The sequence below is a fragment of the Ambystoma mexicanum genome, chromosome 11 (genome assembly GCF_040938575.1).
Source record: "Ambystoma mexicanum isolate Mex_15411 chromosome 11, UKY_AmexF1_1, whole genome shotgun sequence".
Classification (NCBI taxonomy): domain Eukaryota; kingdom Metazoa; phylum Chordata; class Amphibia; order Caudata; family Ambystomatidae; genus Ambystoma; species Ambystoma mexicanum.
This window is the reverse complement of record NC_090934.1, coordinates 706,106,963-706,131,862: the sequence shown is the minus strand read 5'-3', so window position 1 is coordinate 706,131,862 and position 24,900 is coordinate 706,106,963. Positions and strand designations below refer to the sequence as shown.

The 24,900-nt window shown below is 43.3% G+C and overlaps 1 protein-coding gene across 1 annotated transcript in view; it reads right to left on the bottom strand.

Annotated features, from left to right (window-relative positions):
- TCP11L1 (t-complex 11 like 1) overlaps positions 1–24,900 on the bottom strand; it is a 666,815-nt gene that overhangs the window by 484,926 nt on the left and 156,989 nt on the right. The window lies entirely within an intron of this gene.

Below are 24,900 nucleotides of genomic sequence, written 5' to 3'. Positions count from 1 at the left end.
CACCCTTTGGCAGAAATTAGGATTTCCCATAACCCCCGTCTTAAATTGCCAGCACAAGCCCCCTGACATCGGGGTGCAGGCTCTGGTGCATTGAACTGAGCAGCTGCGGGACATCTCCATTACGGATAAGGGATGTTCTAACCTGCCCGTCGGATCACTCGCAGCGGTCTCTGGGGAAAGGGGGTGTGGGGGTGGCGCTGCTTCCAATCTGAAGAGAGGCCAACTGGGAGGCCATTGTCGGGTGAACTGGCATTGCGCCCACTCTCTAGCAATACAAACTGGCAGAAAGCAGCACCCGTGGAGTCTGCCTTGTGGGTTTGGGGAGACTATTGGAGGGTGGGGCTGACAGACCCACGGGCCTGCAGGCAGCCGACAAATCGGACAGCAGTCATCGCCGCATGAAAGGCACCCCCCTGTATAGGTGGGTCCGCGACAGGGTGCCTGTGCCCTCCTTAGGCATATGCAGACACAGTGAAGTGGGTCACCCAAGAGGGCCCCTTGCCATGCACTGAGCCCAGCGCAGATCGGGGTGGGCCGGAGCAGAGGACTGCAGTGAGGCATGGCATCACTGCCTCCCAACAAAGAGTGTGCCCTAGGTCGGGCCTATCACGCCAGGGATCCCCGTCCGGTAAGGCGCAAAGCGGAATGGGGGCCCAAACAGTTAACCACTGAAAAGCAGCAATGACTCAGAGGGAGGCCTCTCCGTTAACGTACACCAGCATCAGCGTGGGCAAAGGTGGGCTGAATCAGCCCGGACAGAGGAGGAGGACCCCCTTCCCCTCTTGGAGAGTTCCTATCAGGGCCTGGCCGCTGCCTGGAAGGACTGGGAGCCAGTGGAGCAGGCAGGGGTGACACAGAGGAAGACCCAGCCTCCCTGGCAGAGGAATCCACGACCCGGGAGGGCACACACTGTCCCCTGGCAGTTAGGCAGGCAGTAAGGAGGTATGGGGGGTACCCAGGGTGTAGCACGGTCCTAGAACCCAGGTTCCCCGCAGGACGCATGCACCATCCTCAGTTACCAGCTAGACTGCTGACCACATAACGTTGCTATTCTGCCAACCATTGAGACCCATGGGGGGGCCCACAAGCGGTGAGAGCAGGGTGAATTGGCGCAGTGAGGAGAGAGGGGCTGTAGGGCCTGAAGGCTGCACACTGCGGTCTGGCTTCAGGGGGACCCAGGCACGATCAGTACAGAGGGGCTTCCGGGGTGGGTAGGTCGCTGTGTCTTCCCTGCTCCTGCACCTAACCCCTCTGGTACATTGAAAGCACCTTATGGAGAATTCACGGGTCAGACACGGGGGTGACATTGAGGCAGGCTCCCATCGAGCCCAGTCCTGTTCCTCCCATGCCCAGAGGGATTCAGCGGCAAACCAGGCCCACGGAATAGACTCAGTAGCTAGTAGTGTGGCAGACATCGGCCACAGGATATCACTAATGGCCTGGTGACCAGGGAGAGGTGTGCGAATGTCGAAGGCCAAACCCAAGTCCCTGAAGCAGGCAGCCGCAGCGGTGAACCCACCAGGCACCCTTCCCACCACATGAGGTTCTGGAGAGGCTAGGGGACCTACCACGACACTGACATGGCAGACATGGGGGAGCCTGTGGTGGCAGGGACGTCAGAGCCCCCATCATGAAAGGACTTGCACAATGATCTGATGATCTTACAAACCCCGTTGACCAAGGCCTTCCAAGAGCAGTTTCAACTAATGAGATCGGACCTCAATTCGACACTTTTGAAATGAAGCAAGAGGTGGGCCAACTGGGGGAAAGGACAGATCTTCTGGAAAGGGGAATCCAAATGGTCGAAACGGACATAAAAGAAAGCAGCAAGGCCATTGAACGTCGCCACTCAAAACCTTGAGCTGCAAAGCCTTGAGCTTGAGGACAGAGAACAGATCACTGTTCGGGTCAAAAACTTGCCCGAGACAATAACAGACATAACAGAGCTAAAAGGGCCAGTCACGAAAATAAATTCACAGGCATTTTGGAAGATACGCACCCGGAGGAGGTTCGTCTCGATCAGATCCACAGAACAGGTAGAAAGATGTGAGGACGAATGGTAGGCATCGGGACGTCCTAGTAGCTTTCACGCAGGTCACAAAGAGAGAGGAAGTGTTGTAGGCGGCAGGGGCAAAAGAACAACTGTCATACCGGGGAGCTCCTATACAGCTATTCCAGGACTTGGTGGAGAGCACGTTGCTCAAAGGGAGGCAGATGTGGTCAGGGAGTTGGCCCGCAGAGGCATCGAGTATACACCGACATTCCATTTGGGCTGGTTTTTTAATGGGAGAGTGCGCAGAAACGCATAACATCAATTCAGGAGGGAGCTGCATTGTTGTAACTTGACCTAAGCCATGACTTCCATGAGGATCACCCTCCCCCCCTGCAGCCCGAGAACTGCAAAAGGCCAAGGCCCTTGGAATGGGCGACAGCAGGGTATCGACGTAGAAGGAGAGCCTCCTTGCGGGGGCCCCAACTGAGGACTGTGTGGGGGGGCAGGGAAGCCAGCGAAATTAGGTTTGGTGTAAAAGGAGGGAATGCATCAGAGCGGTGGTGGGAACAGAATGCATGAAGTAGGGCTAAAGGAGCACAGGAGGTTGTTCCATCTTGGCTTCTGAGAGGGTGGAAGAGCATGTAGGGAGGTTTGAGGAGGTAGGGGGGTGGCATATCCCAGAGTTGGGGTCTGGGATGGCGGTGTGGGGGAGAGAGAGCGCTGGAGGTTGGGGGGTCCTGCCGAAAGGCCATTTGATTTCCTCAATGCAACATTCAACGTACTCAATCCCAGGGACTGGAGTGAGAGGTACATGCGGGGTAGGGGCTTAGGAGGTGCAACGAGGCCTGATGGCAGGGGCATGGGAGGGTTGCAGCGCAAAGGGAGACAACGGAGGGAGGGCAGTTCAGGAGGAGGCTTCGGATGGGTGTGTTAACCCCTTCTAACTTCAAGTGCACTACACATAACGTAAGGCGGTTAAACTCGCCCTCAAAAGGAAAATATTGGAGCATTTCACTAGGAAATCGGCCCCAGATGTCTTGGTGGCCAGCAGACCCTTCAGTCATGTCAGATTGCATACCTCACTACCAGCATTAGTAAATGTATCATGTAGCGGTGTACCATTACTGACACAAAAAAATTCAAGGTTGAATAAAAACAACAACAATAAACAAACCGAGTAAGGCACAGCAACTACTGTGCCACACTCGGCTCGCGTCCCCTCTTCAACTTGGGATTTTTCCCATTACTGTTGTCTGATTTTCTAGTCAAGTGCCTCCAGCTGATGTTAAATGTAGCATAAACTTACCGGATAAAAGGCACGCTATCTGCATGGAGTCCCGATCTTAAAGTAGTTATTTAAACGTGTGTTAGGGCTGCCGACAGGTCCTCTATATTTGGATTTAAGTGGCGCAAGTAGCTTGGTGTCACGTGACCCAGACAGCATGCTTGCAATGCCGCTAAACTCCAACGGAACTGCCATCTTTGAGTGGACCGTTCGCTAAGTGTTTCTTGCCCATTTTGAGTTAGTTGGTTCTCAATTGAGATCCATGGGTGACAAGTATTGAAATACTTAACTTATACATTAACAGAGATATGTATGTATTTCAATGGTGCAAAGTACTTTTATTGAACCAAAATAAAACTATATTGTATCATGACTACTTCCATCTAAAAAAAATCAACTCCTATAACATCAGCAAAAAAGCAACTTAAACCGCCTTCACTTTTAAATAGTAGTATTTTAAAAAGTAAAACTAGCATGGCCACAAAAACAGAACATAAAAAAATTACATATTACTAGGACTCCTTTAACTTATACATCAGAAAGTGCAACACCTGAACAAATAATCACAAGTAAATGTTTGTAGTACTGACAGTAGTCCAATGCTATCGCAAGCAAAAACAAAAAGCAACATCACAAAAATATACCTACCTCTGGAATAATTCCTTTTGGCAAATTAAGATATTGGATTTGGGACTACTTAGAAACTCCTGCACCAGATGATGTGCAAAATGCAACAGAAGTAATTTTCACCATCTGAAAATCACGATTAAAAAAGGGTAACCATCAAAAATATAATGTAGGAAATTCAGCAATGGTAGCACATATGTTTATTTCGCATAAGCAGATATATTTTAGAAATATTTATAAAAATCAAACTACCAAACAAACTTCAATGAAACAAAACAGTTCCACTCTAGTTAAACTAAAAAACAAAATACTAAAAGAAAACCTATCGAAATTAACTGTAGAATCAGGAAATTAACCTGTACCTTCTTAAATTCCTAAAACATATAAGTTGGTGATTGTGTGTCACTTCCAAAAGTATTGATCCAGAGTATGCTTATTCTTTTTTAGGCTGCCTAAAATGTGGAACAATAATTGCAATAGGAGAAACAAATGCAGCTACTCGTCTGCAAAAACGAAAATATCATCAATTAAGGCATGCTTTCAAAAAGGAAATATTTACTCAAACAAATTAGACAAAATAGTATATATATTAAAATAATGAATTTCAAATTTCAATGTTAATGTGTATTTGTAAATATAGGCCATCAGTATTTAATACTATATTACAATTAAATGAGTATATTAACACATGTAGTACAATATAAGTATTTGTTTAATGTTCAAAGTAAAATAACATTTGTTTTTAAAATAATTATAAATCCTGCCACAAAAAACACAACACAAATCCATTTGATATCAATTTAAAATAATTGATCAATTACCATTAAAAATGCAGACAACACAATATAATTTAAAATGTTGCTTCATGCTGAACAAAACATATTAGCACAAAAACGTTTACTAATTAAAAACATTTAAAAGTACCAACATAAATAAAACAAAATAAAAAAGTTAAACAAATATACTTTTATAATATTAAAAAGTCTACTTTTACATACTGCCTCATTTCTGCCAATTTGTGTAATGATACCTAGAATAAGTTGGACAAGTACTTAAAAGTATTCATATTATAAATTGAAGAACCTTTAATTGATATTTTTCAAAAAAATATTATGCATACATGAAGTGTATTTGACGTTTTTAAAATGTCATATTTTCAACTGGACTCTTTTTCAAAGGTTCGTATTAAAATTGGAGGAATGACTTTAAGGGCTGATTCTGGAAGCCGTCGCAATAATTACAGTTCTGTTTTCACAAATATAAATGATTTCAATTTTACACAAATACATTAAAACCACAATTACAACAACAAATTATATTTCAATTACAAGTTCACAACATATATTATTTTAATCTTAAATATATGTAAGTCTACTTTTACATATATCCTTAATTTCTGGTGATTTTTTTGATGATACACAGAAAACATTGAACAAGTACATACAAGTATTCATATTATAACTTAAAGAACCTTTAAGTGGTATTTTTTAAAAACCTATCATACATAAAGTGTAAATGGAATTTTACAAACATGCGTTATTTTCAATTGGACTCTTGTTCAAAAGGTTGTTATAAATATTGGAGATAAAGAATGGCTTTAAGGGGTAATGTGGAGGCAGTCATTACAATTATATTGATATGTTTGCAAATATAAAACATTGAAAAATTAGATCACAATATCAAAAGAGCACAATTGCAACAAACATTCATATATTTAAATTCAACTTATAATAACACATTATTATGGAATAGTACTTTGTAAAAAATGTTAAACAATTACAAAACCTTCAAAAAGCACAGGAAATGATTTGCAAATATTTATTACAAAGAAATAAAGGTTAAAGCAACAGAAACTTAAAGTCTACAGACAATAGAAATCATAATGTTAAGGTAACAACATAAAAATATACTATCAATACATTTAAAAATATATATTTAAATCAAATAGCATGGCAACCTTAACTCACCCATGAACATAAAGACATCAAATATTATTAGATAATAAATACAATTATACAAAGAAATCATCCTATTATAAAGCAACAATTAACGTAATTAGATTTACACCATTAATACAAACTATAACATTTTTAGAATTAAAAAATACTCCATAATAAAAAAGTTATACATAGAATTCATATACACTTCTAATAAGTAAAATACTCAGCAATACACTTTATCTGTACATTTGTAGAGCATGCAAAGCCCAAAGGCAACTGGGCGCTAACACTTAACACTTAATATATTTTTTCCATAAAAACATACAGTTGCAATACTTTTACACAATCGGGATAAATATCTGTTACACATCTAAGAGTTACAAGCAAACTTAAGATGCTGGTTACAAATTATTCCAGAAAAAAATACCATTGCAAGACATTTACACAGTAGGAATACATAACCGTTAAGCATCCAAGAGTTACAAACAAGGAGCAGCTAGAGTTACACTGGCTAGGTAAACTTGGCGTGTGTCCTAGTGGCAGACAATTCATCAACAAGGGGGCTAAGAGCTTAGAGGCCTAGTGTCTGTAATGAGAGGTCAGACTTAAATAGTAGGGTTCTTAAGTTTTTCCTAAATGACCAGAAGGAAGTGTCATTTCTAAGTTGAGTGGGGAGAGCGTTCCACAGTCTTGGGGCAATCACCAGAAAGCTTAAACCTCCCGCTTTCTGCCTTTTATATTTCGGGATGGAGAGCAAGTTAGTATAGTAAGATTAAGTGGGTCTGTTGGATTGAGGTTTGCTAATCAGGTTACTAAGTTAGGCAGGCGCCTTTGTGCAAGATGCATTTATGTGTGAGCGTGAGAATTTTAAGTTTGATCCTGTCATGAACGGGGAGCCAATGGATATTTCTCCCGGAGGACGAGATATGTTAGTTGATGAGGATATTTAGAGCTGCTCTGATAGCGTTTTGTACGGTTTGTCGTTTTTTTTTATATTTCTCATACTAGTTCCAACGAAAAGCGAATTACAATAATCGATCCTGGAAATTATCAAAGCTCTAGCCAAGGTGATGGAATTGTTTGGTGAGATGAAGGGTCTGCTGGCTCTTATCAACTTGGAAGTATAGGTAGCCGAGGATACGATGGCGTTAACCTGTCTATTCAAGGTGAGGGAGAAGTCGATGTAGACCCCAAGGATTTTTATTTAGTTGGCGACCTTGTTAGTATGGCCATCAATGTTAAATTATTTATATTCTTGTGGGAGATTGCTTAGTTTAGTTTTGTTTCCAATTATAATCAACTCGGTCTGGTCATCATTAAGACACAATTCATTGAGAGCCATCCAGGCTTGGATAGCGAGGTATATTTCATTTAGATACTTAGAATCAGTGTCATAGCACCCGGTAATTGAGATGAGTATTTGTGCATCATCCGCATTGTTTGTATACGTGATACCCATCTTGCTTAGCTTGTCAAATACAAGTTTAGTGAATGCACTCTAAAGTGTTGGCGAGACGCATGACCCTTGCAGTACACTGCATGTCATAGCAATGGGGGCGACGGGGGCTGCTGCAGTGTCCGAGAAGACCCTCATGGTCCGACTTGAGAGAAAAGATTTGATCCATTTGATAGCTTCAGGGGAGAAGTGGGCTGCAGTTTCGAGGTGTTGACACAAAATGCCGTGATTGACCAAATCAAAGGCTGCAGAGAGGTCTAGCAAGAGGAGGATACACAAGTCGCCTTTGTCATTGTATTGATCCATCTGTGTTTTCAAGTCCAGTAGGGCTGTTTCCGTTCCATGGCCTGGTCTAAAGCCGATTGTTTTAGGCTCAAGAGATAGTTACATGCCAAGAATTTTTGGATCTGCAGGTAAACTGCACGGTCCAACATTTTTAGCAAGAACAGTACTGTGGTAATGGGGTGGAAATTAGTGGAGATGTTTGGTCCTAATGTGGGTTTTTTGAGTAGTGGTATAACACAAGCCATTTTTAAGTCCTTCGGGATTGTGTTCGCAGCAAATGAGCTATTGATCAGGCTGGTGATAAAAAGGTGCAAGTCCCGAGGCACATTCTTTTACTAAGGATGCAGGGCAGATGCCGCCATTGCATCTAGAGGGTTTTAGACCTTTGATAATATTAATGGTGTCCGAGGTGGGTAGTGGCGTGAAGGCAAATGTATTATCCTTGAGTAGTTCTGATGGAGGAGGTGTCAATGGGGTAGAAGAATTGATACTGAGTTTAGATTTTTTAGAGCAATTTTTTGTTGTAAGAGAGAAACTTTGTCTGTTGGGGCATTTTGGATATTTGAGCACCATTTTTCATTTTTGATGGTGTGGTCTGGGATAGGCGATTCCAATTATCTGAGAATTGTAAATAATTCTCTGAAGTTGGACTGGGCGTTAGAGATTCTTTGGTTGTATACTTCACTCTTTGCTTTGATGATTTACTTTTTGTAGTTATTAGCTAGTGTCTGGAAGATGGCTTTGTTTGCCTGTGTTGGCAAATTTAGCCAGGTGTTTTCTGCAGATCCTTTGGTTGCACGCATGGTATGGAGTTCAGGGGTAAACCAGGAATTGATATGTGCAGAGGGTTTTGCTTTTTTGCTTTTCAACGGGGCTGCTATTTCAATGGCTGATGACATGACTTTATTGTAATTACTGACCAGTATGGTAGGGTCATTATCAGTGGGCGAAAGGTCCAGTAGAGGTGTTAGGAGTGGTATCTTGTTGTCTCAGTTAATATTTTTCATATTTCTAGATAGTGCCGCTGGTGCTAATATGGGATGTTTAGTTGTTTTAGTGATAATAGTAGTGGTGAAGATCATTGTGTTATGATCAGACCATGGTATATGGGTGTTAGAGAGGATGTCAGTGATACAGTTGGTGTCATCTATCCAGTCTAAGTATGTCCTTTTTCACAGGTGGGCAAGCAGACTCTTTGTGTAAAGCCTTGGGCTTTCATAGAGTTGGCCAGTAGGTCAGCATGGGTATCCAGAGGGTAGTTCAGGCCTATGTTGAAGTCGCCCAAAATAATGACTTTGGAGTGTGGTTTCATATTATGTGCCAGGAGAGATGTAATGTCGTCTTCAAATGTAGAGATGGCGCCTGGAGGTCTATAGATAATGTGTAGCGTGAGAGTGCAAATATGAGTGAGGTAGATTTTTAGTGTGAGGATTTCGCCTGCGCTAAAGGGGAGTTCAGTAGAGATTCTTATGGTCAGGGCTTCCTTGGCTAATAAGGCTACTCTGCCTCCTTTTGATGTGGTTCTATCCTTTCTGAAAATGGAGTACCCTTCCGGAATGGCGAGGGAAAGGTGAGGGCCAGAGGCAGTGTGGAGCCATGTTTCGGTGACTGCTATGAAGTCAAGGTTGTTTGTTTTGATAACATATGCTATATCCATTGCATGTGCAGTGATAGATCTGGCGTTAATGAGTGCGCCTTTTAGTAAGGTCTCATTAGTGTTAGCTGGGGCCTTTGCTGGTAGGTTAGCATCTGTAAGGTGTTTTGTGTCATCTGGTAAGTATGGCATAGGTTGGTTTGAGGTAGGGCTGGAAGGTTAAACAGGGATATCTAGATTGTTGTTGAGGTGCAGAGCTGGTACTATGCTAGGGTAGCTGTGCTCCCTGGGCTTTTGTTGATTGGGGTTGACTATCGCTTGTGGCTTGTTGATACGTAGATGGGAATGTGAGGATAGTCTGAATCTTCTAACAAGTCCTACAATAGGACGTGAAGATGGAGGTGGGATAGTAGTTTGTAGGATATAGATATATATATATATATATATATATATATATATACACACACACATACACACACAACCATTTCTATTTTATAATTTACATTATAACAAATAAACAAATTACATTTGGAAATTACAAATATATAAATCAGTAAAAAATAAACATAACAAAATACACATAACATACACTAAACTACAAAAAACGATTACAATATAATAAACATTATTTACTAACATGTATTTCAGCAATTATCAGTATGTACACAGCTTTTACAATTTATACACTTAACATTCATTTACATTATAATACTCATACTTTACATAAACAAATACAAACATCCAGTTTCTACTACAAAATGACTAAATAATGCAAAATGTAAATAGTAACAAAAGCAGCCTAACCCAAATATAATACACATTAAAAACATAAATCAATAACAATGATTTCACATTAGTATCAAATACAAACAAATACTTCTAAAACAAAGAACATTAACTACACTGTGAAAATGTTACAACCCAATTTAAATATTACAAAACAAAAATAGGGTGAGTTACGGTTACCATGATATTTGAGTTACATATAATATATGTTTAAATGTATTGATAATATATTTTTATGTTGTAACCTTAATGTTATGATTTAATTTGTTTGTAGACTATGGTTTTGTTGGTTTAACCTTATCTCTTATGTAACATTATTATAACATACAGTGATGCCAGGCACATTTGTCTCCCACCAAAACACAACCCAAAGTTTCTCCATGACACCACTGTAATTTAGATGACATAATAATTCTATGGAGCATGGGTCTATGACAGACTTCTCAAATGTTTAAATCTCAGATTAAAGGATTTGCACAAGTAGATTTCCCAGGGCACAACATGTGTATTCACCATCAAACATACAACAAAATACAGTAGGTCTGTGTTGTTTGAACCCTAATCACGTCAGTGGAACAATATATTGCTGTCCGTCTTCCACATATAAAGGTCAAAACAAATCCAAGTGTGCCATTGTTTCAAGATCGACTGAACCACAGCGACATCTGTCACTAGGTTCCCAATTTTCCCCAGAGCAAGACATAAAATAAGAAGTATTGCATAGAGTTTTGCTATGCATTTCTGTAGGTTTGCTAATTAAATTGTCACTTGCGTAGCACAGCTAGCCATTTAAATTGCCATGGTCAACGAAACAGCAGCTCACTGTGCATTCCTTGTTTGCCCTTAGGGCACTCTCTACCCTCTTTTCTCTGCTCACTGCAAGTTCAAAAGGGGCCAATGAAGAGAGAGTGCAGCAATAATCATCTCCTCCACCATTAAAAGTGCCAAAGACCTATGTGGGAGTGCTCGGGCAAGAAAGGTGGTTTCTTTTTCAAATAACTGCAAACCAGAAGTAAATCGGGATGATACTTTTGTTAAACTAACTATATCCGGTTTGGCAAAGATTAGTGTGTGTTAACTTTAGCTTTTTTTAAAAGACAGTCCTGCAACTCCATCCCTAAAAATGTAAGTTGTTACTTAATGCATTATTACAGTATTGCTACTTTAAAACACTGCATTGTCTTGGTTTTACAATAAAGTTTAGGTTAGTGTATCTAAATCACAGTGCCAATTACAATTCATTTTGTTGGGGAAGGTGCATTATATTGACAAGTGAACACTTCTGATGGCAATCCTAGTTCTGTGACAAGCTGGTTGCATCCATCTGCGCAACAGGTGCTCATCCCATGAGCTGATCCCAAACTCCTTGAAATTCTATCTCATCACCTTGTTGCCTTATGCCAGCAACACGGTAGATGGCCACAAACTACAATATTTCACATAGTTTGCCCTTATCTGTCTGGTATACCATCCACTCTGCTTAGTCGCTTTCTTTCTTTCCTCTTACATAATGAATGCACAAAGCTAACTAGATGTTTACGCAAAGTAGTGATAAACGGTGCCATCCACTCTGTACATCTTAAGATCTACTGCAATACCATACAATGTAGTTAGCCTCCAGAGCTAGCTTTACTCTATGATTATATTTGCATTCAATATTAACATCTGTGGCGAGAGCTGGCCCATCCAGAGGCTGGGAACGCAAGCAGAATCTGCAAGTATCCGCTTTCATGGGTATGCACGGCTGGAATGCTGCGCTTGAGACTACCGGGCTCTGGCTTGTTGGGGAGAATTCTCAGAAATGTGCTAATTCCCTTCTATGTTAGAGACCCCCAGCTTTTTTGCTGGGCTTTAGGACTTTTAATTTCTAACCTGGAGAGAGTGAGACCTTTTTCCCCACTCTCTCATGTATTTTTCTGTGATTTGGACTAAGTTTGACTTTGGAGTCTGACAAACTCCATAGGCATCATCTTTACATTGTGACACACAGCACCTTCTGTGCAGTGGCACAGTGAAGTTTTTTAGATTTCGCAATGGTTTAAATACCTTCTCTTGGTGAAACTACTGTTTCAAAGAACAGTGAAGTGAAACTGACTTTAGTTACATTTTGTAACTTTCTACACCCAGCACAAACCATCTTACCATAGGGTGCTGGAGGGGTTACTTAGTATCCCCTTTGTTTTGTTTCTCATGTAAAATGTTTATGTTACCCTTTCTACAATTAATGGCTGGTGGCAGTGGTTTACTTTTTCCTACCATTGTGTGTTTCTACCGCAGGCTCAATTGCAGCTGCAGTAAAGCCCCCATGGGTGCCCATTTTGTCAAAATGGCCCGGTCGTCTTTTTTTTGCCATTTCTTGTTGGAAAGGTCCTTCTTGAGATTTACTCTGCGCACCAAACCAGGTTTGGTCCCTTTGTTCGTTTTGTCTTTGGCAGGATTCACGTGTCTAGCAAGGCAGGAAGCGAGGGAGGTGGCCGAAACTCTCTGTGGCTGGAGGGCTGTCCTTGGAGGCCAGCCACCCTGCTGTGTGAGTGACAGCTAGGCTGCAAATGAATGGGAGAACCCTGCATAAAAGGCAAGGCTTTTTGCTTGGAAGGCAGAGTCGACCACTGGACGAGGCAATCTGAAGAAGAACTTGCAAGAGACGCCTGCTGCAACTCCTGGACCGTTGGTTTGCCTGTGAAGCCCTGCTGAAGCACCAAATTCGCCTCGACTAGAGAAGACCTGCAAAGGACAACTTTTACCCTTGGGTTGGTCGTACCAATTGACCCCTACACAAGCTCATCTGGAAAACCTCTCAGAGCTGGCTGTACTTCCATTGCTGCTGCAGGAACCGAAGTGCCAGGGAGAGGAACACCAGAATCGACTGAGTGTCTTTAAGTCGGACCAGAGCTCCAGGAAGATCCTCCGGACTCCCAGGAAGCAGGACTGATCAAGCCTGAGCCACAACCGAGTGCTGGACCCCAGATGCGAGGAAAGTCCATAGTGGTATCTGAGAACCGCAATGGTGTGATTTGCGAGAGCTGCGAGGAGCTGAAACCACAAAGTGCTGCTGATCTGAAGTTTGCCCATTGCTGCCGCTGACCTTCAATTCGTAGTGCAGGAGGCCCCAGACGTCCTCCCTCTTGTCCCCACGAATGAGGCCCAGGAACAACAGGATCTGCAGACCTACACAGGAACAGAAGCCAGCTGGAACCAATTTCTTCTAACCAAATGTACTGTAAAACTAACGGGGCTTACCTCTAGTTCTCAGTTGAGACTTGTCTTGGTTGCTTTGCAGAGTTGCTTACAGCTTTGACCCTCACAAGCCTCCCAGTTTGTGGCCCTACAATGATTCTATCTTTTCTACAAAGACTTCTAAAACATTGTGCAAGACTTTTACTTACCTGCCAGAAGTGCTTCAGCTCACCTAGACTTTTGCTCAATTAACATTGGCTGGCCTGGCTCCCTGAAAGGCCATTCTTACCTCGGACTTTGTGCTTTGCCCTTTCTCCAGGAAAGGGTTAATTTACTTTGCATTGGGGGGTTCAAAAGTACTTACCTGCTTCAGAATATTTGTTTAACCTTTGTTTTATTCCCCACCCATTTTCTTTGACACCAAACTCAGTATTGCTCTAAATGTACCAGTGATATATTAATATCCACAGTGTGCTAGTTATTTAAGTCACTTCAGGGTGTAGGAAGAATCTGTGTGCCATTCCAAATGGGTACTTGCTGATTTGGAGAATCTAAGAGTGTGTATTTTGAAGTGTATTTTTGTGTTACTTATATATTGCTCCCTTCTGAAGAAGGCTTATTCAACTGACTTAAATACATTCACAATGGTTTAGTCAAGAAACCTCGAGTATACGAGTTTATTTGAATACTTGTCACTGTGAATTTCTGTGTAAAAACCTAAGTTGGATGTGTTGGATTGGTTGGCTATGTTTGAATATCATCATGGGCCCCAAGACATCACAGGGAATCAGTTGCTTCCTTGGATGTTCTCTAGGCTCCCCCCTGTTGCATCTGATGTGGTAATGGAGTTGGGGGAGGTGGATAGGATGGACTATGAGTGTGTGAAGCTAGCTTTAATAGCTAGATTTGGGTAGACCCCTTCCCAGTACCAGAACCTAAGAACCCACATCAAAGGAGAGGTCAGCAAGATGCTTGACCTCGGGGTAATAGAGCCCTCTACTAGTCCATGGTCTAGCCCAGTTGTGTTAGTACCAAAGGCAGTATCCAAAGAATTGAGATTCTGTGTGGACTATAGAGCTCTGAATGCAGTCACCAAGACTGATGCCCATCCTTTGCCAAGGACAGATGAGTTGGTGGATAGACTTGGTTCAGCCAAGTACCTCAGCACATTTGATCTGACGTCAGGCTATTGGTAAATAGCCCTGACAGACCATGCCAAGGAGAAAACTGCATTCTCCACCCCAGTTGGCTTATACCAATTTAAGGTTATGCCTTTTGGACTGAAAAATGCACCTGCTACATTCCAAAGGATTGTAAATCAGGTTCTGACTGGGATGGAGGACTTCTGCACGGCATACTTGGTTGACATTGCAGTATTCAGCCAAACCTGGGAAGAGCATGTTGACCACCTAGGACATGTTTTGCAGGCTCTAAAGCAGGCCAATCTGACCATAAAGGCAAGTAAATGCCAGATAGGACATAGTAAGGTGGTCTACCTTGGACATGAGGTAGGAGGTGGAGAAATAAGGCCTCTTCCCAGGAAGATTGAAGCTGTGCAAAATTGGACAACGCCTACTACTCGGACCCAGGTGAGAGCTTTTTTAGGCCTCACTGGGTACTACAGGAATTTCAGAGAACTATGGGACCATAGCTTCTCCACTGAATGTGATCTCCTCGCCTAACTAGCGCCACCTTTTTTAACCAGAAATAAAAAATGTATCACGGCAGAGAAAGTGATCCCAGCTATATTACCGACCCTCAACGCATTATCAGCTAATTTAAACCCCAGCACCATAGTGCAAGAATTTAATAATATCATGCTCTCTACTGTAGATAAACTGGCTCTCAAACTTAGCTGTGGAGTAAACCATTTATTTAGATGAGCTTTCGGTTTGCTTGATCTAAGAGACCTACGTATTCTGAAAAGAAAGAGTGAAACCACCTGGAGGCTGTGCCCCTCAGTCGATAACAAAGCTAAATTAACTTCTCTCTCCTCACTTTACAAAAAAGAAGTTTGCCAGGCAAAACATAACTCGTAGAATGATCGTATAGCCAAATCCAACTCCAGTATGAAAGAGCTTTTTTTCCATTCTAAAGGAACTTGAGTCTCCTATCGCCACACCGGACGCCTGTACCAAGGACAAACCTTGGTGTACAGATATCGAGCAAGCTCTAACCAATAAAATTATCACACTCCAACATAAAATTCAGCAAAAAAAAGAAGTACTCAAAATTCAGGATTCGCCTAAAATGCCCCATACCAATAATTTAATGGCGCATAGTAATACCTTCCACTTCTCCAAAAAGACCACCTTGGAAGTAGAAAAAATTATCCTGTCGCTTAAACCATCTAATTGTAAAGGTGACATCTACCCAGCACAATTAATAAAAGACGCTGCCAGAGAATTATCTCCCTTTATCACTAAATTGATTAACGCCTCCTTTGCCTCAGGCACCATATCCCTGCCAACCTTAAACAGTCCTGGGTACCCCCCCCCCTCCTTAAAAAGCAGACACTAGACCCCCTCATCCCCACTAATTACCGCCCTATCACTACGGTACCGTTTCTTCTCAAGATTCTGGACAAAGGTGCATACAACCAAATTCAAAAGCATCTAGAACTACACAACCTCCTAGGAGAGAGACAATCGGGCTTCCGTCCCCTACATGGAACAGAAACTGCCCTTATTGACTTGAAATCCCAAATTGACGAGCTGAGGGACAAAGGGAGAACAGTACTTTTGCTACTCCTGGACCTCTCAGCTGCCTTTGATTTGGTGGACCATAAAGTCCTCTGTAGTCACCTGGATTCCGCCGCCCATTTCTCCCCGGAAGCCATTAGATGGATCGAGTCATTCCTGAGTGAAAGAACAATGAGAGTCTTCTCCCCCTCAGCAGCGGCAGATCCCACCCCCATCTCATGCGGTGTCCCCCAGGGCTCTTGCGTCTCCCCAACTCTATACAATATCTTCACCAAGCCCTTGTTTGATGATTTGGACCATCTCGGTATCACCTACACTAATTATGCAGATGATACACAGATCCTCCTCCCGCTTTCTGGGGATCATGCGAAAGACTCGGAATTGGTGAACAAGGTATATCTTATCATCCAGGCATGGATGGCCACTCATGGCCTCTGCCTGAACAATGATAAAACAGAGTTGATTATCCTGGGTACCCAAGCCAATATCAAAAAACTAGGCCAGGAATTCTCCTCATTTAACATAGATGGGAATATCATCCAAGTGTCCAAGGATGTAAAAACCCTGGGATTCTATCTTGATTCTACCCTTTCACTTGATAAACAACTAAATTCTCTTGCCTCCTCCACGGCTTACACGTGCAAACTGATAAGAGCCGGTAAACCATTCCTCTCCAATAAGAGCTGCTTAATCCTACCTAGAGCTTTAATACTCTCCAGAATTGATTACTGCAACGCTCTATATTCCGGAGCTAATAAAACAATAACTCAAAGACTACAAATACTACAAAATAATGCCCTGAGAGCAGCACTAGGCATAAACAAAAGATCCCATATCTCCTCCGCCAGACGCCATCACAATTGGCTGACCACGGAGAATAAAATAAAACTCAAGATGTTATCCCTGACCCACAAAGCCCTTAATAACTCTGCCCCTAGATACCTAATTGACAAATTCCACAGGAGAACATCTCTCAGACCGACCAGAGCTGTCAATTCTAATTGTTTGACAGTACAGAACTTTAGACTCACTACGATCGGAGGAAATAGCTTCCCGGTAAAGGCTGCAAAAACCTGGAACTCATTACCACAAGACTTCAGAGCAGACTTGCCCTATCTTAGTTTCAGAAAAAATGTCATTCAACTCCTCACCTCGACTGACCTCAGTTGACCTGTGTCACCTACCTCCGACTGGAATTACTTGCACTAATTCTTGACTCTATACATCTGCAACTCTGATTGACCTACTTGAACTTTGTATATTTTGTAATTATTTATTTGTGTTCCAGAGACCTATTGTATTCTCTACTGTACGTTATGCTATGATGTAACCTGTAAGTTTTGCATTTCCTTGCCACTGTGCCCTGCTACCCGTGGGTTTGGCGCGCATAAAAAGTGAATAAAACAAACAAAGTTCCCTAAAAAGGTCAAATGGAATGAGGAGTGCAATCAGGCCTTTGAAAACCTGAAGAAAGCCCTTTGTCAAGCTCCAGTGCTAAGGGCTCCTGACTACCACCAAACTTTCATTGTACAGACAGATGCTTCTAATGCAGGTATAGGTGCAGTCCTTAGTCAACTGGATGGGAAAGGTAGGGAACACCCCATTTGCTTCATCAGTAGAAAACTGAAGGATCCTGAGACAAGGTGGGCAAATATTGAAAGAGAGTGTGTTGCCATTGTGTGGGCTCTGAAGAAGTTTAGGCCATACATTTCTACTTTTGTTATTCAGACTGACCACCAACCCTTGAGATGGTTAATGCAAACAAAAGGGGAAAACCCAGAACTATTGAGATGGTCAAGCTGCCTTCAGGGGTTTGATTTTACCATTGAGCACAGGTCAGGGTGTCGCCACCAAAATGCTGATGGTCTCTCTAGGATGTTTATAACCGACTAGAGGTACGAGATTCATCCAGGAGTGGATTCAATCCTCCTGTCCCTTAGTCTGGGTGGGGGGGAGAATTCTCTTATAAGGCTAATTTCCCAAACCCAGTGAGTCCCCCAGCAGCTTTGCAGCATTTTTGGGGTTTGTTTCTTTCTCCTGCTAAGAGTGAGAATCTTTTCCTCCCACTCTTAGGCATGATTTGAGGTATGTCTTTGACTTTTTGTGTGCTTATGGGCTATGGGGTTTTCCTTCTGCTCCATAGGGTATCATCTATTTTTTATGTGTGTGTTACACTGCACCCTCAGTGCAGAAACACAGGGCTGTCATAGTGACCCCCAAACATAGACTCCATGCCCTGGGACTGACTACTGTCAATTCACCATTGACTTTACTAGTCCTAAATTGTGAACAGAACCAGTACAAACCATCATATTGTGGAAGTACTGGAAGGGGTTAATTATATTGCCCTTGGGTCTGTTTTGAAGGGGGCACTGTCCAGTCCCCCCTTGTCGAATTTCTGGCTGGTGGCAGTGGTTACCATGCGAAATATTCCACCGGAATATTCTCTATGGGATTTTCCCATTGATTTTAAACGCACCACATTTTGGTGTAATGTTAAAGATACCGCCGGTTTATTTATTTAATATTAAATTAACGGTTGAGTCTTTTTTGCCAGAACTCTTTTCTAAAATGGCGTTCGTGTCCGTCTCTGTAACTCTTACCAAGGTCGAGCCCTTTGTTCCACTTTTTTGGCTGGCTTCTCCACAGAAGCCCTCCAAATGGTGCCACTCTGTCTGGAGGGGGGAATTTGGGGGAATTGGCACCCTGGACTGCGTTGCCTCGGAAACCCAAGTCGCACTCTACTCCGATTGGCCCAGTGGTGATGAATCGGGGTTTTGCTGCATAAAAGCAAGGCCTTTGGGACTGGAATTTCAGAAGTCGCCACAGGACCTAAGAATCCGAAAAGGGAAAAAGCTGAGCCATCTGCAACGACGACACCACCGGTGAAGCCCTGCTGCAAATACCTCACCACTTTCCCGACGACAAGAGAAGATCTTCTGCTGGACGAGTCTTCTTCCTCTGAGCTGGTGGGACCAACCAGTTCGCCCTTTTTGCCTTCCAAAGACGTCTCTTGGTCGAATCACCCGTGCCAAGCACCCCGGCAGCCAGATAGCCAAGCTTCACCACTTTGACCGCGAATAAAAGGAACGCACCTTTTATTGATGAACTCCGCGGCTGGTTTCATCCCAGTGCAGTGCAACCACTCCACGTTTTTTTCCTCGACGGGATCCTCTCTTTCCCTGGTCGAAACAACGAACTGCAACCACTGCCAGGAACAACTGCCACCGCTGGAGCATCCTCTCTGTTTAAGGTACTGTGTCCTGCCTGGCTTCCCTTCCTTCAGTTTGCCCAAGGTGACCCTTAAATCCTTGGCTTGCCAACGGGGTTGGTCCCAGTCCTTCTAACCTTACCTTCTTGAATCACCCCAACCTCTTTTTGAACATTCTGCAAAGACTTTTAGTGCATTTTAAACCGTGTGATCCTGGGCACATTTCGCATTGCTCTATTTAAAGTGGGCCTGGCATATGAACTCTGGCTCTACAGTATTTACTGCCTTTATTCCCTTGCTGAGAACTCCTAAAAGTGTTGGGACCTGTTGTATTTCTATGCTCTGCCTTTTTCTCTCCCTTTAACTGAACTATTGGAGTGCCATCAGGTTATGCGCTCACCTCTGTTTAACAAATCGTGGTGTTTTAACTCAGACTTGTCTGATAGTTATCAAGGGAGGTGGGTATACTTTACCTGACTGTGTTTTAACTTGCTTTTAATTTAGAGTGCTAGTATATTGCCTAAAGGGTGTTTTAAATAAATAATTATATACTTTTTATACAAAGCTCTGGTCAGTGTTTGTTTGCTCCACTGTGTTTTTAGCCCTATTGTGTATACTCTATATACTGCCCAACTCTTCTTGAGAGAAGTCTGACTGCTCAGCCACAGCTACCAGGTAAATCTGGGTGGTGCAGACTGCTACCAATTGGGTTTACTGCTTACTCCTGTAGTCTTAATCTTTTTGCAGTGTTCCCCAAGGGAACTGCAGAGGATTCTGCCTAACATTGATGCACTGCTGCACTCAAAGATTTAGCAGCAGCTTTGAAGGTCTGCAACCTCTCAAGGCTCTCGTCAGCCTTGCTGCCAAACAAATGATAGCCATCAAAGGGCATGTTCAGAAGACGAGCCTGTACATCCGGAGCAAAACCCGACTTCTGCAACCACGCAAACCTGCGTATAACGTTGCTCGCAGCATGGACCGGCTAACATTGTTAGCCGTGTCCAACCCAGACTGAAGGTATTCACACATTGCATCCTTGCCATCCTGCAAGAGAGCAAGGAACCCTTCCCTTTCTCCCCCCTTGGGAATATGCTCAATCGCTAGAGAGACGCAATTCCACACAGTGTGTGTGAAAATCAAGTGGAGTTGGCTGACTTCAGTGCCATACTCCCCACAGAAAACACCTTGCATGCCCAACCATCAAAGCGCTTGTCGTCCCTATCAGGAGGGATGGTAGGGTACGCCGCCTGCCTCGAGGTGGCCGTAGCCGCCTGAACCACCAAATTCTCATGAGTGGGGTGAGTGGATATGTAGCTGGGGTCGCTACTGGAAGGGCAGTATTATTTAGTTAATGACTTGTTAACCACTGGAAGAGACTCTGGGGTCTGCCAAGCAGCCACCACCCTTTTTTGCAAAGTCAAATGAAAAGGCAACACCGGGTCAGTGGACGGACCTTGATTCAAAATATCAGTCAAGTCATCCTGAACAAATGCGTCCGGAGGACTAGACCAACCAAGATACTCAGTAACCCTAGCCATCAGTCTCCTATAAGAGGATTCAGCATGAGCCCCAGGCTCAGGCCTGCCAAAATTTACCTCAGATGTGTCTAAGCCACTGGCATCATGTAATGATTGACGTAACTCTTCCAACTCACTGTCCCCGGAAAAAACAGGAGCCACATCAGGCTCAACACGGTTAAACTCCAAATCTGACCGCTCCTCATTCCCATAGATATCATCCAGAGGAAGAAAGAACAACTGCCTAGGGACAGAAGTGGGTCTGGATTCCCCAACAAGCTTCACAGACGATTTAGCCTTCCTTGAATTCCAGCCAAATGGTCCCGAAGGCATCGACGGTGCCGACGGTTCGGCATCGACAACGGCGCTGACAGCACGGAGTCCTGGAGTGAAGGCAAAGCACCAACCTCCGTATCCGACGGACACGGCGCCGAGTCGATACCGACCTCGAGCACTTACCAGATTTCTGCAGTTTCGCAGAGACGAAGACACAGACCTGGACCTAGCACGTTTCTGGCGATCAACCTGAGCCTTGTCCGAACGGGACCTCGACGGTTCCCGATGTGTATCGTGCCGAGGACCCGGCCCGAAGGCACACGAGCATCAGACCGAGACCGTTCCCTGCCGGCTTCCGAAGGCACGGACAGAACTGTGCCCTAGGAATGAAAAAATCGCCAGCATTTGCTCCCTGAAGGCCTCCCATTCCTCAGGAGTCGAGGATTTAGTGGAACAAGCCACTTTCCTCCCGGCGCCATCATCCGACGAGGAAGGCAACCAGCGACGCCGCTTCCGGGAGTGCCTAGACGGGGAGGACTAGGGGTGGGAACCACTCCGGGATCGAGATCCCTGGGACTCCTTCCGACGTGGAGAGTCACCCCTCGAATCGTCGGTGGACATCCCTTTCGCAGCTTTTCAGGACTTACTGGGTTTAGTACCCCGACCTACCTGCAACTTTCCCTTATGCTCCCACAAGGCCTTAGCAGTCAGCGACTGGCATTTCGAACAGTCGTCGGTGTCATGACTCTCGCCCAGACACCACAAACAAATGCGGTGTGGGTCCATAATCGAGAAGACATATTCACGAAGAATACACGAGGCGCGCCAGGTTCTCGAAGCAAACACGTTTGCGGAAAAAACGAACTGAGGCTACGGGCGCGGTGCGTCCTATTTAAAAATCCATTGACATTGCCCTCGACGGAGGCCTTCAAGGGACATTGACCCGACGCCATCGACGCAGGACGCCCGTGCCGAAAAATTTCCGGAGTGGCACAGCTGTGGACATTACATGTCAAAGATGTGGAATACGTTGGAGGACAAAATGCATTTGAAATGCTTTATTGCTGTTCATTTTATATCTTGGGTACACATAAAAATCGGGTGACATTAGAAATCGGAGTAAAACATTGCTAATAAAATAAGGTTGTTTGCTAATCAAGAACATTTTAATTAACCATCTCTGCTAATCAATTTTGGAAAACTAATTCATGCCTTGCCAGAATAATGTTATGCTTGCCGGAGGTAACATACATGTCCTGGAATATGATAGAGTGTTACATTGTAACATTTTACCCTAACTCTAGCTATTCCTCTGTTACACTCTGGTATGATTGGCAAATATGTCTTATCCGTATATTTGGCTAACTGAATCCTCAGCCTTTGCGCACACAAATGGCCTTTAAAAATGTTTTCATTATTTGCAGGTGCTTTGGTTGAATGTAGTTTGGACCCATTAAACTAATGTAAAAAGCCCACTTCAGCTAGGTCAGCCAGAGGTATTTTGTAAACTGAAACAGGGAGACCACATCCTTATAATAGATTGAGTCAGCTGGGCATTATCATTCAACCATAGGCCGACCCTTAGCTGTATAGGTTTGGAGTATATAATACAGTCAAGTCACACCCACTTCTAGATGCATGTTATAAGGATCTATGTGATCACTGCACCACCAAAATGTCGACAAAACAAATGCTGAATAGAAAAATGGCAAGGCGCAGTAAGCACATAGATCACTTTTCCCTGCATCAGCATACCCGCTTCCCCTTTTCCGTTACTCACTTTTCGGCGGCACACTTCCATGTGTGCCGCCGACTCCGCTCTATCCCTGCAGCGTCAGTTCCCTTGCACTAATGTGGGTCAGAACTGCCGCAGCAGGGTCCTTTTTTCATTTTTTACTTTGTCCCCTCCTATCCATGCAATAGAAGCGAGGGACACCCCAGCATCCCCTGAGCCCATTACAACGAACAGGGGGCCGGGGGACACCCCTGCTCGCCTTATTCGGTGTAATGGAATTATTATTATTATTATTTTTTCTGCAGAATATGAAAGGTGGTGCCTTTCAGTAATGGGATAAACATGAAAGGTGGTGCCATGCCGATATTTCATTTGATTTCAATAAAGGGATAAACCGCTGCAGCCGAAAAACATGAAAAGGTGATACCACGAAACGGCACCTTCATTGCCTTCATTAATAGAAAAAACAACAAGCAGAAAAACACGAAAGGTGATGCTGCACATTAATGGTGCACTGCGACTTCAGTCGGAATTTTGGTATGGGGCAAATGTGCAGTATTGTACAGGTCAGACATTTGTATGTGGGAGAATCCGAGTTATGTATAGTGGAACTTGTTTTGGTTCCTTTGCAACTTAAGTAAATATATTTAGCCTCACTCTCCTGTTGCATATCTAGCAACCCCAATTGTTTTGGATGAGAAAATGTTCAACATCTAACAGGTTGATGGACAAACTATGTGGAAATCGGAAAATACTGTTTGCACGCGCCATTTTCAAATCGATTTAGTCCATGTGATCTTTACATAATGATGTGTGATTGAACCTCAGGTTCAAGTAGTCAAAGATTGTATGTTGTGCCAATATCTGGGCATTTAAGTATAATTCCCTGCATTTGGCTCTAGTCCTGTTAATAGCCATTACAGAGGTTTTCATGACCTTAAGTGAACAGATGCCATGTAGTTTATATAGACTCACGCATTTGTGCAGCACCATATCATTCTTACCTGCCAACCAAAATTAATCTGTACTGAGTCTAGATTTCTTTTACAGAATCCTCTCTCTGAATCAGGAATGTTTCCTTTACTTTGGGATCACTGTGGGTCTACAGCAGTGCATTGATGTACTGCACACAAGGCAGTCAGAGATGAGACTGAAATCCTCTGGAGAGCCAGAAGTTCTGCAAAATGCTAGTTTACATACTCAGATTTGCATCCCATTGGGGCATGGCAGGCTGGCAACATGGTTTCCAGGTTTCATTTGGTAATATCACTTTTTAAGTTTTACGTCAAAAGATCAAATCACTGAATAGAATCTTTCAAAAGTTGTGTCTCCATTTTGGGTGTGCAACAATGACTCCATCAACAATTCATGAATTAATAGACAATTACAGTCCTGCTTCTGCTTTCACTAGAGAGTATGTGTTGCGCAAGGGTTGCCACAGGAGTTTCTGGTTGTTACCTAGGTGTGGCCCTCATGAGATTGACATAGCAGGGCTGATGAATTGCATGCCTACCGTTAATCTTGAGTGACAGACAATGCCAACTTTGATGGCAAACAAATATTTCATGGCAAATTGCAAAAATAACCATTCTGTAATAGATGTATACATATTACTCTAACTTTCAAGCCTAAAGAAATTGGACCATACAGGTCACTGGTCTTTAAACATATTTTGCCATAAAGGAAACGTAGGTATCAGTTAAAAGATTATAGGTGTTACCCACATATAGACACGTGGTCAAATTCATGGATATGGTATGTATATTGGCCAAAAGGTCCATTGCAATGGTGTGGAAGACAGCTTGGGGTGCGCAGTATGCCAGATGGCACAGAGAACTGGAACACTGGATAGGGGCAGAAACCAGAGTATTGGGTGACAGGGTGTACAAAGCCAGAGGAGATGCGAGGCCTGGAAAACAGCATTAGAGGCCTGGAAAACATTGATCTGGGACATGTTTCATACATCGGACGACAAGCCCCCGTGAGCAAATGGTCACCCACCTATCCCTAATGAACAAATAAATGCACTACACCCTAGAACCCTGTTAAACCAAACGACAAGTGCCCCAAAGCATGAATCAAGCAATGAAGACCGTTTGTTGTTGTTATAATACAACTTGTTTTGTTGTTAAACTGTTACATGCAACTAAGACAATGATGGCAAATTGAGATGCTAAGTATACATGTACATTATAAATGCCAATGAAACATTTTAAAATTAAAAAAATAGGTGTTACCCACACATTCATTTTAGTCAATCAACCACACCAAGAACGATCTAAGAACTCTTGCAAGTTTCTTAATGTATTACCTTTG